Source organism: Panthera pardus, unplaced genomic scaffold (genome assembly GCF_024362965.1).
Source record: "Panthera pardus isolate Hobbes unplaced genomic scaffold, ASM2436296v1 HiC_scaffold_16, whole genome shotgun sequence".
Lineage (NCBI taxonomy): Eukaryota > Metazoa > Chordata > Mammalia > Carnivora > Felidae > Panthera > Panthera pardus.
Window position 1 is genome coordinate 19677481 of NW_026526721.1, and position 17102 is coordinate 19694582.

Genomic DNA, 17102 nt, shown 5'->3' on the forward strand with positions numbered 1-17102 from the left:
TTTGCTTCAACAGCTATCTGATATTTCTAAACTATGTTTTTAAAATATTTTTCATTTTTTCCCTAATTGCTGCAGTGGCTTGCAGTTCCCTTCTACATTCTATTTTGAAACTGAAATTGCTCTCGGCATATCCATGTATATAATGATTAGATTCTGGAAAAAAACAAACCCAATTATTAAAATGTAAGCCTTTGGGTAGAGCTAAACTTGGAGGGGTTGATGTGGATGTTGCACATTTTATTAAAATATGTTTATATTGCTTGGAAGTTGTATATGTATCGTGCATTCATGCACTTTATTTTATTTTTTATTTTTATTTTTGAAAATTTAAAACAAGCACAAAGTTTACCAAAAGAACATGTTGCTGCATTATTTATTAACTCACTTATTTAATAAAGAAAGTGACCTCTAGAAACTAAAAAAAGTCAAGGAAACAGATTCTCCCCCAGAGCCTTCAGAAGGAACTTATGTTGGTCATGAGGTGTATATGCATGTATGTACGTGCAGAAATGGCAGGTGTCCTGAAAGTCTCCCTAACCCACCTTCTATGATGACACAAGGTCAGACACATGCAAATAGTTTGAGACCCACCGAAGCATTAAACATTCTATTTAAAAAGTGAGTGTGGTATATCGTTTTAGACACACAGAAAATCTTACGTGAAGTCACTGAGATGAGAAACAGTTAAGTGATTTTCAAGTGCTAAGAAACTTCTGTGAATGAAACAAAGAAAGCAAAAAGGAACACTTTAAGATTAAAAAGGCAGGGAGTAGTTAGTGGAAGTTATTTCATGACATAATAATTATTTTGATAATTTCCTCCGTTATTGGAGAGTTGTGGGAGTGAAAGACAAACTAGAACGTTCAGTGTTCGCTCTGTCCAAGGCTATTAAATGTTGTGAGACGTCCACTGGAGTCCACTGGAAGTTACACCCCTCGCACACATTAGCCCAATGACTCAGAGCCATGCAGTACTTTCATATCTAAAAGTTTTATACTGTACTTCTCAAAATATTTATTTTGAGGAGGGGAAAAGGCATTTGTCTGCATATGGGTTCTAAGTCGTATATATTCCTTATCATTCTGACAAACTGAATTCGTGGAGCAAAATTTTGCTAAACGTTAAATTTGGGAATTTAATATGCCAGATTATTAAAATACTGCTCACTAACTAGGTCGTGAACTTTAAAAGTAAAATATGTCTTGAAGAAAATTTCATTTTTGTGACATTGTAATTAAAAGAAAATGTTAAAATATTAAAGTAAAAATGAAAGTAATAGTTTCCAATAAAGATCTCAGTAATACAGCAGGAACAAAATACGTGCTTGTTAGAAATAAGGCAACTATAAGCCAAATTACCAAATAAAGCAATTCCAACGAATTGTAAAAAAAACAAACGAACAAAAAAATGATTGCTTGACCCCCACTCCCTGCACAGGTATTCATTCCCTAATCCCAGAACCTGTCACCATGTTACCTTACATGGCAAAGGGGGACTTTATAGTTGACTAAATTAAGGATCTTGGGTTGGGAGATTATCCTAGGTTTTCTGTGTGGGTCCAATGTAATCATAAGGGTCTTTTTAACAGGGAGGTAGGAGAGTCAAAGAGGAAAGATATGTGACTAAGGAAGCAGAGTGGACTGATATATATTCTGTTGGCAGAGGGGTCATGAGCTAAGGGAAGGAGGTGGCCTCTAGAAGCTGGAAAAGTCAAAGTAACAGATTCTCTCCAAGAGTGGCTGGAAGGACCTCATGCTTGTCAACACCTTGATGTTCGCCCTATGACACCCACTTTAGATTTCTGACCTCCAGAACGATCATATAATATGTTTTGTTAGTTTTGTTGTTTTAAGCTACAAAGTAATTTGTTTCAGCAGCAGTAGGGAATTCATACAGCATTGTTTTAGCTTATTCATTCCTAAAGTCATTTTGCCTTGCTTAACCGTGCTGTTTCAGAGAGACAGTAAACTCTGTGGGGAAGGAATGGAAAGTACCGGGAAGAGGTGAAGTAGCCTGGCCGGCTTCTTCACAAGAAGGTGAGGGCAGCCCCGTGGTTACTTGAGAGAGAGAGAGAGAGAGAGAGAGAGAGAGAGAGAGAGAGAGAGAGAGAGAGAGAGAGAACACAGACCGGAAAGCTGCAGAGAGAGGGAGACACAGAATCTGAAGCAGGCTCCAGGCTCTGAGCTGTCAGCACAGAGCCCCACGCAGGGCTCAAACTCATGAACCTTGAGATCATGACCTGAGCTGAAGTCAGACACTTAACCGACTGAACCACCCAGGCATCCCATGGAATCACTGATTTCTGAGAGGGAGAAGCACGTGGTGATAGGTCTAGAGGCTTATCTCTTTCCCGTATTGTTCCGATCTATCGTTGGTCAGTTTTCCGTATCTTTTGCATGGAAGCAGCCCTTCTCTTCTGGGTGTTCTTGACTATGTGGTTAGAAAGCTGTGTAGGGAACCATAAGCAGCCATATCTTTCATAACTCAACACAAAAACTGTCAGATAAATCTCTTTTATGAGTTTAAATAAACTGTTATCAAGTTTAACAACTCCAGAGCAATAGAAACTGATGAAAACCAGAAATCTGAATGCAAGTGACCGTATTCCAAGAAAAAAACAAATCACGTAAGTGCAAAAGTTATCTTTGGTGAGGTCACTGCACGGTGACAAACCTGAGTCTAGTCCACCAGGAAGCAGAAACACAGCCCCAAGCCCACACACACCAACCTGCCCCCTAGATTCAGACTTTTCAAACAAGTCAACCACGGTACAACGTGCAGTCTAAGTAAAAACAAAATGAAAATAAAATAGCAAAATAGCATTACCCCGTGGACAGAAATGTAAGTAATACAATTAAGCTTGAGAATTGTGAACATAGATTTATGCCCAGTGCTTTTGTAATTTATTCTAAATCATGAATGAAACAGAACAAACAAAAAGACTGCTGAATTGAAACATGAAAGGCTGTCTCTTCCTTCCATCCTTCCTTCCTTCCTTCCTTCCTTCCTTCCTTCCTTCCTTCCTTCCTTCCTTTTAGTGTTTATTTATTTTTAAGAGACAGAGAAAGTGCAACTGGGGGAGGGGCAGAGAGAGAGGGAGACACAGAATCTGAAGCAGGTCCGAGCTCCAAGTTCTGAGTTCCGACACACAAACCGCAAGATCATGACTTGAGCCAGAGTCGGACGCTTAACCAACTGAGCCAGCAGGGGCCCCTGCATTATTTCTTTTTTAAAGGGTCTATTATGCTGCTTTCCAGCTGCTAAAGGTGGTGAGATTCGATCCCAGCTCTTCAAAACCAGGCCTGAGTAGATGTGGGGGTCCTGGAGAGCAGATTAGTTAATAATGTAGACTCATCACTATGGATTTTAACATGAGGCTGAATTAAGCTCAGGGTAAAAAAACTCATCATGTAACTGGCGTGGTGACAACCTTCTTGGTGTTTCCCTCTGATGGGAAAAGCATTTTGAAATATTTTTTTTGTTCCTTTGTTTCAAGCAGATCTTCATTAAGGCTGAAGTATGTAGTATGATGGGAGAAATGTAGTACAGATTATGAACATTCAGAGTAGCCTCAATACAGTTATGATCATGTCTTAAACTATAAATTGCTCTTTTTTTTTCAAATTTCATGTCTACCCTAAACTCCACTTATACTCTTATCCATAGCAGGTTCACCAAGCATGACCCTCCGCTCACACCTTGAAAAAATTTAGAAAAAAACCTTAGGAAGCAAAATGCAGTTTGGCGACATTATTATATCTTTTGAATGATAATCATATATGTTATGTGACATATGTAGCATCATAAAAGAAATTCTCATTTATATTCAAATGCTATATATTGTATGATCTGTATCAAATTACTTAAAAGCAGCAGGTAAGTCATGTATTTTTTATTTTAAAACATGAAATACACAATTAATATTAAAGAAGGACAAATATTTGCAGCAATAGATGGCAGTATTGTTGCATTTTTTAACGATATTAAGTTTTGTTCACTTTTACTGTTCACCCGACAGCCTTTATTACTTTCTAAAGTTTTATAGGTCAATGCATGAAGATATTAGAAACGTTAATTTGAAGACTTTTTTTTTTACACTAGATAACTTTGATTTGCATTTCTTCTCTGTATAAAGGACATCACCTGGAGAACGACAAGAGTGAGGAAGAAAAGTTTGCATTCTTTTACAACTGGTCTGCAAAGCTAACCCATGAGGTCAGGGGGTTGTGAAATTGGCAGTGAGCTGCCATGGACTCACCCCTGTCATCCTTCTTTAGTTTATTGAGTTTGCGAAGGGCTTTCAAGTATATCTCTTATAACGTCTATTTAGCCCTTAAAATCCCTTTGATTTCAACATGTTCTTTGATGCTGGAGTTAAATGAGATTTATCTATCTCACACAACTTGTTGTCTGCTGACCAGCCAGGTTTTTTTTTTTAATTTTTTTAATGTTTATTTATTATTGAGAGACAGACACAGAGTGTGAGCAGGGGAGGGGTAGAGAGAAGGAGGAGACACAGAATCCTAAGTAGGCTCCATCAGGCTCTGAGCTGTCAGCACAGAGCCCGACATGGGGCTCGAACTCACAAACCAGGAGATCGTGACCTGAGCCCAAGTCGGAAGCTCAACCGACTGAGCCACCCAGCCGCCCCACCAGCAGGTATTTTTAAAGAACACTTTTCAGTGAATGACTAGATCTTCTAAGGGAGGGGAAAGTAAACTGTTTATCTTTTGAACAGCACGAGGAGATGACAATGGGAATGTATAAGGAAAAGCGGTGATAATGAGGCTCTCATAAAGTCAGCTTTACAGAGAAGGAACAAAAGGGAAAATGAGGACTGAGTCATCCAGTTAAAACTGTTTTCTAAAATTTCAGCCGCTGAATGAAACTACAGGCCCAGACACAATGAGCTTATGCTTCTGCTGCAGGAGGAGTGTTTGATGCCTAAGTAGGGAAAAAATAATTTTTGCCGCATCCATTGAGTTTAGTTGTGCAGGGTTTTTCTTGTGAGAGTGCTAGCTTTCAAAAAAAAAAAAAGAGAGAAAAGGAAAGAAAAACAGAAAGCACTTAAAAGTTGTACCTTGTTTCCTTTTCTTCATAAAAAGATCAGCTCTCAATTGAAGTTAATAGCTGATGTGAGAAGGTACCAATTTAATCTCATCAAATTTTTGTGAGGGCTTTCAGCTATAAGAATGCAATATTAAAGTGTCACACTTAAGTGAGGTGTTATCAATGTTCCCCTTTGTGTCTTCAACGTAATATGGCGGAACTCTGCCATGAACCGCAAATAGCAGCTTATGTGGGAGCGAGCTGATCTTCGTACACTTCATCACATACTCATGACACCGTAAGGGGTCTTTCTTTTGAAGTATCTGTATTTGACCAGATAACGTAAAATGATCAGGACCAAAGTTCTTTTCGTGTTTTGATGCCGCTTTTATTTTTTGTCTTCAGTTTTATCACCCAACCTGTGAAAATAACGACAGTTCATTTTCTGCGTGTTAATGTTAAAGCTGTTGGTGATTTTCAATACACCTTTGTATATAATTCTATCTTAGAAACTGCCCTGTAAAGAGAGCTGGTCGAGTTACTCCAATTCACATTGCCATTTGTGAATTAGACACAGTTTGAACAAGTCAAGAGCCTCAGTCAAATAACGAAGTCAGAGACTGCCAAGGAAAAATTCTGAAGATCTGATGCAGGAAATGTCTGCTCCGTTGGGCAGCTTACACTTAGGAAACTTAGTATGTTGAAATCATTAATTTTATTTTATTTATTTTTTTAAATTTTATTTACTTGTTTTGAGAGACAGAGTATGAGTGGGGGAGGGGCAGAGAGAGAAGGAGAGAGAAAATCCCTGCTCAGCACAGAGCCTGAAGGGCGGCTCGATCTCACGACTGCAAGATCACAACCTGAGCTGGTATCAGTAGTCAGTCGCTCAACCAGAACACCCTGGTACCCGAAATTATTAATTTTAAAGACTCAATGGTTTGCAAAAGCTTTTAACTAAAAGTTTAAAAGCACAGATAAACATGTAAAGAGGTCATTTTATCATTTTTCAAAATGTGGCCATATAAAGTAGAAATAACATTTAGTAAATAGAAGAGTTTATTTGGTAATGTCTTTATATTTGCAAAGTATCCTGTGCATATTGTTTGAAAATATACCATGGTACGGAAATAATGTATAAAAATTACAGACGATTTTTAACATTCACAAAAGTAATTTTTAATACTATGAAAGCTAATTTATAAAATTATTAAACTCTATCACATAGCTCAATTTTTAACAGGGAAATTGCTGAATCTGTCATGAAATAATGTCAATACAGTATAATCATGAGGGAAAGAAGGCCTTCCTCAGTCACGTTTCTTTCAAAATTGTAGAAACATGAGATATGTATGTAATATGTGAGGTGAGGTTAGCAAAATCCTGCTACACTCATTAGCTAGGCAAGATCACAAAGTTTGTTCCAAGTTTTAAAAAAAATTAAAAAGAATGAAGATTGATGAAGATACAGTAAAACCTTGGATTGTGAGTAACTCGTCCTCTGAGTTTTCCACAAGATGAGACGACATTTCCAAAAAATTTAACCTGATAAGCGAGCGAGGTCTTGCAGTATGAGTAGAACTTGATGCCGAATGTCACGTGATCACAACTGAGCCAATGGTTCTTGAAATTCGCTTTGATAGAGGAGTGCTTTGGATTACAAGCAGGTTTCCAGAACGAATTATGCTCGCAAACCAAAGTTTTACTGTATTTTGAGATTGGTTTCACTATGGTATATAGCTGTGTTGGCAAAAGAGTATTATAGCAGAGGATATGTGGTAGGCCAGATTTAAGTGAGTTTTTTCCCCTTCTTCCTTACAGAGGCAGGCCCACTCTGAGGGTGGTGAGTTTGGGCAGTGTAGGCTGAACAATCTGCCCTGGGCTGGCTTGGTTAGTTAGCATTAGACTGCAAGGATCATGTGTTCAAGAGTCCACTAACTATCATACAGAAATCTAGGAATTTTTGCTACATTCTAAATGCCTAATTCTGCATTCTATTTTTACTGGATCATCATACTAACAGCATTTTTAGCTTTTGAGCATTATAGCTGACATCCTAAATTATATCTAGATAAGCTCTTTCAACAATGTTATACGGTACAAACTCATAACTACAATATGAGTAAGTTCTAGAAATCTGCACTGTGTGATAGTGATAGTCAACAATATTGTCTTATATACTTCGAAATTGCTAACAGACTAGATCTTAAATGTTCTCACCACAACAGAAAGATAGATACATAAATACATAGTTACTTAGATAACACATTTTACACCTTAAACTTATGCAGAAAGCTTACATAATGTAAATTTTAGCTCAATTAAAAAAAACTGCTCACTGTGCTGCTGTTTGCCATGCAAATCTATATAAGGGGGCTTATTAAAACATCTTAAATATGCAAAAAGTATACATTTAAAGAATATCATAAAGAGTACTAGGGGAAAAAACATATTTTTAACTGATCAGCTTAAGAAATAAACTTGAAACACATTATGGCTCTCACGGATGCATTCTTAACTTTTCCCTTCAGAATTAACCAAAACTTGATACTTTAATTTTCTGATCAATATTTTTCTTTTCCATATGTTATTTTATGATGTATACATGTGCAGTTAAAATGTATTTAGTAGTTTGTTTTCCTGGTCTCTGAAATTATCTAATTTACTACACAGTGATTATTATTCTGCAAATTATCTTTCTCACTCAGCATTATATTTGCATGTTTCATACTTAAAGATTTTAATACTATATAGTATTATAGTATGTATGCATAATAAGTATATTTGCATATATTTACAAGCATAGTATGTGTAAGATAATATATATTATTCTATGTATATATACACATAGACACACAAATAGTCCCATTTTCCTGTCAATTTATTTATTTATTTTGAGAGAGACAGCACAAGTGGGGAGGGGAAGAGAGAGAGAGAATCTCTCCCACCAAGCCTGATGTAGGGCTTAAACTCAAGAACCATGAGATCACGAGCTGAGCTGAAGTCGAGAGCCAGATACTTAACTGAGTGGGCACCCAGGAGCCCCATTTCTAAGTTTTTGATATTGCAAACAATGCTGTCCTAAAGATTATCTATGGGATTTTTGGCACAAAAATGAAGCTCTTAGGACTGTACGCAAGAGGGTAATTGCTAGGTGTTAGGATAAATGCATATTTAAATTTAGTAGATTATTCCAAATTGTTCTTCGACAAATTAAAAAAATTTTTACTTTGAGCAACGCATGAGGTCTGGTTGCTTCAAATAGTCTCCAAAATCGTTATTGCCAGATTTTAATTCTTGCTAAACCTACAGGTGAACAAAAAATTTTTAACTTTCAGTGTTTTAATCTGTATCACTTTGCTTCCTGATGATGCTGAGCATCTAGGACTTAGATGTAGTGCCTATTTGTGTTGTTTACTCTGTGAAATGCTTATTGATATTCTGCATCCGTTTTTCTTTTGCATTGTTTATATTTATCTTATTGTTTGATAAATATTTTATATAGATTTGCCTTTACTGTCAGTTCCTAAATTCTCTCCTATTTTCCATCTTGTTTATGACATTGCTGTCTTCTGAAGATCATAGAGACATTTGCTTGTGTTCTATCCTAAAAGATACTTTCATATTTAATATTTAATCCAACTGGACTTGATTTTTTTTCTTTCTTGATGGTGAAAGGAAGGCATTCTTTTTCTTTCAAAAAGTGGGAAACTTGAAAATCATTTTTGATTTTTCCATACTGAGGAAAGTCTCCATTTCCACTGCAATCACACCTGAAGTTTCCATATACAGAAGATCTACCACGGGATTATTTTCAACAATCTCAATGTTTTTCTTCTTGAAATATTCTTTTTTACACTTTTATAGTAAGGACACTTTTTTCCCTATAAATCACAATGTTTCTCCCTACCCCGCTCTTTCTAATACCTGAAAAAATGTGTGCAAATTTCCTGCTATTTGTTCCTGAAATTCTTTGAAGTCTTTACTAGTAAACTCAACTGGATCTAAAGTTTCTTTGTTTGCAAGTTCTGGTTTTCATTTTAAATTCGAGGTGTAATTTATTATAATATTCACCACTTTATAATATATCTGATTGAATTTCCTTCTCTACCTGGCCTATTGAGTTTTTGTAGTAAGTGGATAGTAAATTTTGTCAAGTGCTCTGTGCATCTGTGGAGATGATTAAACATTGTTTTCATTTTTTGTTATATTTCAGCCTACTGTTATGGGATATTACATTGATTGATTGCCAAAATTTGCAGTAATCTTGTATTCCTGGGATAAATCACAATTGGACATAATGCCCATCCTTTATATAGATTTCTGAATATTATTTGCTAATAGTTTAGTCACAATTCTTGCATTTATTTGCATAAAGGATATTAATCTTTAGTTTTTGTTTAGTTTTTGCTTGTTTATTTCTTATAAAATATTGGTCTGGTTTGTGGATGATTTTAGCTCCACATGAGTTAGGAAGTGTTTCTGTCTCTTATTTTCTATCAAAGTTTGTATACAACTGATATTATTTTCTCCCCAGATATCTGGAGGAAAAAAACAATGAATATATTCAAGCCAGATTTTGCTTTCAGGGAAGGTTTTAAATTAGGAAATTAATTTTTTAAGAATAAATACAAGATGATTTATCTACATACATATATTAACATTTAAACAAATATATTCACACATATACATATTTATTTATTTATTTTTGAGAGAGACAGACAGACAGAGCATGAGTTGGGGAGGGGCAGAGAGAGAGAGAGAGACACAGAATCCTACACAGGCTACAGGCTCTGAATCGTCAGCACAGAGTCCAATGTGGGGCTCAAACCTACGAGCCCTGAGATCATGACCTGAGCCAAAGTTAGACACTTAACTGACTGAGCCACCCAGGTGCCCCTTGCCTTCTACTTCTTATGGGTTTAAATTGCATCTAAGTTTTTCAAACTTTATGATATAAATCTTGAATCATTTATTTTTAGAATTCTTTCTAATGCTGTAACTGAAGCTCTATTATTTCTAAAGCACTGCTAACATGCATTCCACAAGTTCTGATTTACCATTTTTAATTATAATTCAAGTGAAAATATATTTTGTAAGTTTCTTTGCAACTTCTTTCTCCACCAACAGATTACTTAGTTTTATTACTAAATTCTTAATTCTATAAATGAATATCTTAATTCTGCTCTTGTCAGAGAACAGAAACAAATAATCACAGCTTTTTGAAATTAATTGATCTTGTCCCATTTTATGATCAATTAATTATAATTGACCCATCAATTTTGATAAATATTTCATGTCAGGATGAAATAATGCACAGTTTTTCTTGATGAAGTTTTCCATAAAATTTATTTAAATTGGTTTTGTTAAATATGTCATCAGATTCACCATAACTTTCCTGAGTTTTCTCTGGCCTGGTCGTCCATATAAAACACTACAACAAGATGTGCTTTATTTGCTCATAAATAAATCCATGTGTGAATCAACTGCCTAGACCATGTTGTGACAGGAATAATCCATCTTCAAAGTCTTTTTGTCTATATTTATTTTCTTATAAACATGTGGTATTAAGAAAGCATATTACAAAATGTTTTGTTTTGTCTTCTGCTAATTTCAGTTTCCTAGTAATTTGAAGTAAAACATTTAAATTTATAGTAGTAGTAATTTTCAAACCTACATTTATAACAAAATAAATTCATGAGAAAGAAAAATGTAAAGTACTCATAGATAAAAATCCTGTCAAATAATATATTTCTGATTTAATTTTTCTATGATTATAGTATAAACTGTATCACAACCATGTAACAGCATGATACCATACTATATATTATTTTGCATGATGATTTATATTGGCTTCTATCCTGAAATCAATATAATTAAAAAATGTCTCTGTATGCATGTCCTACTTATACTGAAAAACAAGAAAAGAGCATAATTTGGGAATTGGGACTGGCAGAAATTAGTACACAGCATTCACTTCCAATTTCTAGATAATTTTGTTGTCATATCAGTTCTTCAATATGTGACTTTCAAGACATTCCAACTGATAGCAGCTCAAAAGTCTGGGGTAATTTAAAATATGAGTAACACATGAATAAATTGAGTAAATGTGTACATTCTATTTTCTGATGATTGATTATGTTTTAAGTGTTTAAGCAGACCTTCACTGACAGCATTTATTTATGTAATATATTTAATATGGTTGTAGAGGCCAGATGCCAAGATGAGTAAAGAGAATTAAGTACCCTTATTGCAAATCAAATCACCTTGCAGCAAATTATATCACCTTTTTTTTTTAATTTTATGGCCTTATAGTTTGAGACTTCCTTGATTTAATGATTATCAAGAATCTCTTTTAGTGCCATTAATGGATTAATCAGCCATTAAAATTGCCCTCGCAGTTCTTTGACCTAATTGAATGATTTTAATTTTTCTTTGGATCATTTCCATTAAAAACTGCATTTGGTTTTTGCGTAACATACTTTCCTTCTTTTTTAGAATGTATATCTTTCATTCATTTTCAAGAATTCTTTCTTATTAATCTTTAATTTCTTTATTCCTTTCTATAAAAAAGTGATACAAGGATCAATCTGTCAATTCTAAGTGAGGCGTGGTTTGAATTGATCCTGAGTGAAAACAAACTCTTATAAATGCATGCGTTCTGCGAATGAGTATTCCAGATTTCCATCGAAAAGTTCAGTTTGGTTACTGGTTGGAGTACAGGGAGAGGGCACACACCTGGAGCACAGTGGTCTCATTGAGAAACAGTGATTGGCCTTTGCAAAGGCCAACACAGCTAGAGTACCAGTGCAGACTATCAGAGTAGAATGCTTTATAGTAATCTATATGGGGTCTTCTTCAAGCCTTCTGCTGAGTATTGATCAACATATGTGTATGAGAAAACTACTCAAGCCAAGGAAAGAACTATTCAAAGAACTATCCTTCAAAGGATTGCAGGAGATACTACTTGAGCTATCATGAGGTCGGAGATTACTATCTGTTCTCATATGCTAGAGTGGAAAACCTTCATGGACCATGAAGATGGGTACTCAGCAGTTTTTGCTTTATTGAATTATTAAAATATGGTAATTATTTAAATTAACCAGAGAGTAAATGTTACTCCGACCTTGTTTACCAAAAGTGAAAAGTAATATCTGAATAGTGTCTCCGAGTGTCTTAACCATATCAGAGAACAAAGCTAAAGAATTTTTAGAGAAATACAAAATATTGAGGACCCCAAAAGACTATTTCTCAATATCTGTCATTCAATCCAAAATTGCCAGGCAGGAAATGAAGAAGGAAAAAAAATCAATCTTGACCCAGAAATAACACAGATGTTAGAATTATTAACAAGAATATTAAAATAGTTATTATAGTTGTATTAGATATCTCCAAGGAGCCAGAAAAAAGATTGCATATATTAATTGAGGTGTACTTAACATGTATATATGTGTACAATAGTCCCAAATCAAATTTCCATAAATAAAAACTATAATGTCTGAGATTTTTAAAAAAATGCATTAATTGGTAATAAAAAAAAGTTTAAGCATTGAATGAATAAACACTAGTTAACCTGAAGGCATAGAAATAGGAACTATTAAACACTAAAAGACACAGGGATGCCTGGGTCGTTAACCTCAGTCTGTTAAGCATCTGACTTTTGATTTTGGCTCAGGTCATGATCTAATTGTTCGTGAGTTCAAGCCCTGTGTTGGGCTCTGGGCTGAAGGTGTGGAGCATGCTTGGGATTCTCTCTCTCTCTTGTTCTCTCTCTGCCCCCCTCCAGCTCACTCCCTTTCCCTCAAAATAAATAAGTCAACTTAAAAAGAACATCTAAAAGACACAAAGAAGGGAGATTGAAGTAAGTGTGAAAGGCATCAATGAGACATGGGAAAATTTCAAGTTGTTGGCCTGTGATGTAGAAGCAATAAAGTTCCCAAAGGAGAGGGGGATAGACTGGAGCACAAAACAATTGAAAAAATAATGGCAAAAAATTTTCCAAATTGAAGAAAGAGTAAACCCATAAATTAAATCACCTATGCTTAATTTAATTAAGGCATATTTAGTAACCTGTGAATAAGTATTGAATAAATAGCGATGTCACCAGTATCAAAGCTGGTGCAAAGAAATATAGTTCAGCATGGGACCTAAACCTTTTGGTCTAATTTTAATGACTATTATATTTTTGCTGATATGCAATAATTCAAGTGCTTGTATCCCATATGTTAAGCCTAGTTTCGTTTGATTAAAATATATTATTATTATTATTATTATCCTGAGCTGTTTCCCTACTGTGTCTGTTTTCTTCTTTCCTTCCATGGTCCTGTGCCCCTAAAGGTCAACATCCATGCATGCATCATCAGACTCCATTGCTGAGGCTTGGTAGGTTTTCCCAATGGGAGATGCTATTGGTATCCCCCCTTTGTGGTTCTTGCATAGCTATAATCTTCTAAAATTATAATTCCCATAGGAGGGTTCTGCGTTATTTGCTCTAGTTCCAAATAATTTTATCCTTTGCCACTTAAGGCCTAAGAGTAGTTATAGATTTCCGTTGTTCCTAGTATCTACATCCCCGACCTCATTCCTTCGATTCCCTTAACCCCAAATATACCCCTGTAAAATTTTTCTTTAATGTTTTCTCTTCTGTTAAATTCATTTGTCAGTTCATTCTGCTTCCTGTCTGATTCAATATAATATATCTTTCTCTATATAAACTGTTGACTTCACATATCAATAACTATCATCTTTCCACACTGCATCATAGCTTATTAGTTTAGCTTTTTTTTTGGAGTATTGATGTTTGTCCTTCAGAAGGAGGGGCTTGGTACTAAGCCAGGGTGCAAAGTGAAAATTTTTGGTTATGAGATACTATCAAAGTTGGGACAAAGAAGAAGACATACTGGATATTTGCCAATGTAGTTTTATATCATTATAAATACTCCCCCCCCCCCACATACTTAAATAAAAAGACCACTCATAGTAAAATTGCTTCAGGAATTACATGTCTGGAAGTTTATGAGAAGCATGTTCAGAGCAGTTGGCCACTGAAAACATGTCCTTTAAAAAATACATTAATATTTGCATATCTATCAAAACTATGCCATTAGGATTTGCACAAAGTTGGTATGACACAACAGAAAGTTTGCATGCTGTTTTGTTTCAAACAATCAAGCACTCAACCCTTATTTATTGGATATAGACTATATGCAAGGCAATTATTGGCCATATTAAGATTTGCTATTTTTGGGACTCCTGGGTAGCTCAGTCAGTCAAGCATCCAGGTTTGGCTCAGGTCACGATCTCACGATCTGTGGGTTCAAACCCCATGTCAGGCTCTGTGCTAACAGCTCACAGCCTGCAGCTTGCTTGAATTCTGTGTCTCCCTTTTCCTTTACCCCTCCCCATCTTGCACTCTGCCTCTTTCTCTCTCAAAAATAAATAAGCATTAAAAAATTTTTAAAATGATTTGCTATTTTTCGTTGAATAACTTAAAATCAACATGAGGCAAAATATAGATACACATTTGGAGTATACAAAACACTTCTATAGTGCCTGTATTCCTTAATGATATACTTACTCTCTTTAATAATGTTAAAATAATAATAAGTGCAACATTTCGCATTTAAAAACAAATTTAAATATTCTTAAAAAATCATTGTCACTTGTTACTTCTTCCGTACAAAGCACTTACCGCAGTGATTTCATTATTTGAGGAGCTATCTAAAGTCAAAGAGTAACTAAGATCAAAAACAGCTTTATTCTGAGGTATTTACCTTTTTATTTCCAGCCAGTCAGTCTGTGTGGAAGGTTACAGAATGTGAGAGTTCTGGATCACACTGAAGCTTTCATAAACCAGTGGTTAAAATGACAGCCAGATGTTCCACACAACTAGTCACTCACGAGAGAAAAAATGGCACTGATTGGAGTAGAAGTAGAAAGGCTCATGAATTTTTGTCCTCAAGGGTTAGAAGCCAAATAGATCCTTCATCTCTGAAAGGGAACACAACAAGCGATCCGAAAGCATTATTTGTGCAAGGTAGTTTGTAGAATCTGTTCCATTTGTCACTGAATCTAGTGATTGATGTTAGCAAGACTTGAGTTATAGCTCAAGCCCAAGATCAGCGGCCCCATGTTCAGAGCAATACTTTAGGTTTAAAGGTGATTCACATCCCCAAAATGCTCAGCAGTGACATCTACTCCAATTACCATTTTTTAAGTCACAGTGCGGTTTGGAGGGAGGAGTTAAGCTCAGCTAACCTGAGGAAATGGGGAAAAATATAATTCTAAAAATTATTTTCCCCAGAGCAGATAATAAACCATATTATTACAGACAAATGGTATTAATCCCCCTGAACTTTGTTTTTATTTATCACTATACATTAATCCAAAAGGCGAGGCAAATCTTTGCCTTTGGTACTTTCAGGTTTCAGCAGAGTTTCATAGAAGGTATTTTTGAAACCGTAAAAAGAATAGGAAAAAATAAAAACAAAGGAAGAATGATTGCAACTATAGACTTCTATATTCATCAGCAATTAGAAAAGAAAAATTTGTTAAGAAACAAAACCAATGAACTTAAGGGAAGGAGAAAAAAAAGCGAGAGAGGGTGGCTAACCATAGAGATTCTTTTTTCTTTCTTACTGTTTATTTATTTTTGAGAATGAGAGACAGAGTGCAGGTGGGGGAGGGGCAGAAAGAGAGGGAGACACAGAATGCAAAGCAGGCTCCAGGCTCTGAGCTGACAGCACAAAGCCCGATGTGGGCCCAAACCCACCAACCCTGAGATCATGACCTGAGCCAAAGTCAGTCGCTCAACAGATGGAGCCACCGAGGTACCCCAACAGACTCTTAACTATAGAGAACAAACTGAAGGTTGCCGCAGGGGAGGTAGGCGGGGGATGGGCTAGATGGGTGTTGAGCATTAAGGAGGGCACTTGTGATGAGCACTGGGTGTTATATGTAAGTGATGGCTCACTAAATTCTACCTCTGAAACTAGTATTACACTGTATGTTAACTAACTGGAATTAAAATAAAAACTAAAAAAAAGAAAAATTTGAAAAGCATGGTGTCTGTGACACTGATACAAAATTCAAGATATACACCATATGTATTATTATGCTTTGACAGCATGAAAGCCTGGAGATATAAAGTGCATTTGAGGTTTTCAATTCTTAAATATCTACACTAATTAAAAAGTAACTGGGTGATTTTCGTTGAACCAATATCTATAGCACTAAAATTGACTTTATATGGATCAATCTGAATATGGATATTACCCACCAATATTGTAGATATATATATATATATGTATATATATATATACACGTATATATATATATACATATATATATATCTACACGTATATACACGTATATATATATACATATATATATATCTACTATATATATATATACATATATATATCTACTATATATATATACATATATATATCTACAATATATATATATACATATATATCTACAATATATATATATATATATATATATATATATATACACAGCAATATAGATAGATGATAGATACCCACATATCTGTATGTCTATGTCTCTATGCGTTTATGTCTATGTCTATATCTATAGCTATCATGTGGTTATCTATAGAGATATATATGTAGAACAGCTTCAGCGTTTAAACTATTTCCAAATCAAATCATTTTGTCTGTCTAAGAGATAAACCAAATAAAGTGAAATTCATTGTCATGTAGCAAATGTATGCTAGCATAATACCATGTGAGGGACACCGTTTTAGGCACCAGGACTATGATATTCCTGATATCCTGCACCTTATGTTTAAGTGGGAGAAGCAGAGGATAAATGATATCGACAGTGCTCAGTGCCATAAGACAGACTTTTAGGTAGCATGTTTCAGAAAGATCTGTCTGAAAAAGCGTGTGTGGATCAGTGATGAGAAGGAGTGTCCCCACAAAGGACTGTTTGAAGGTCATAGCAAGGAGTGTCAAGGCCCTGAAGACAGGAGGATGGAAAAATATGTATTGGAGGCAAAACTAGGGAGATGGTCTGCTTATGAAGCAGAG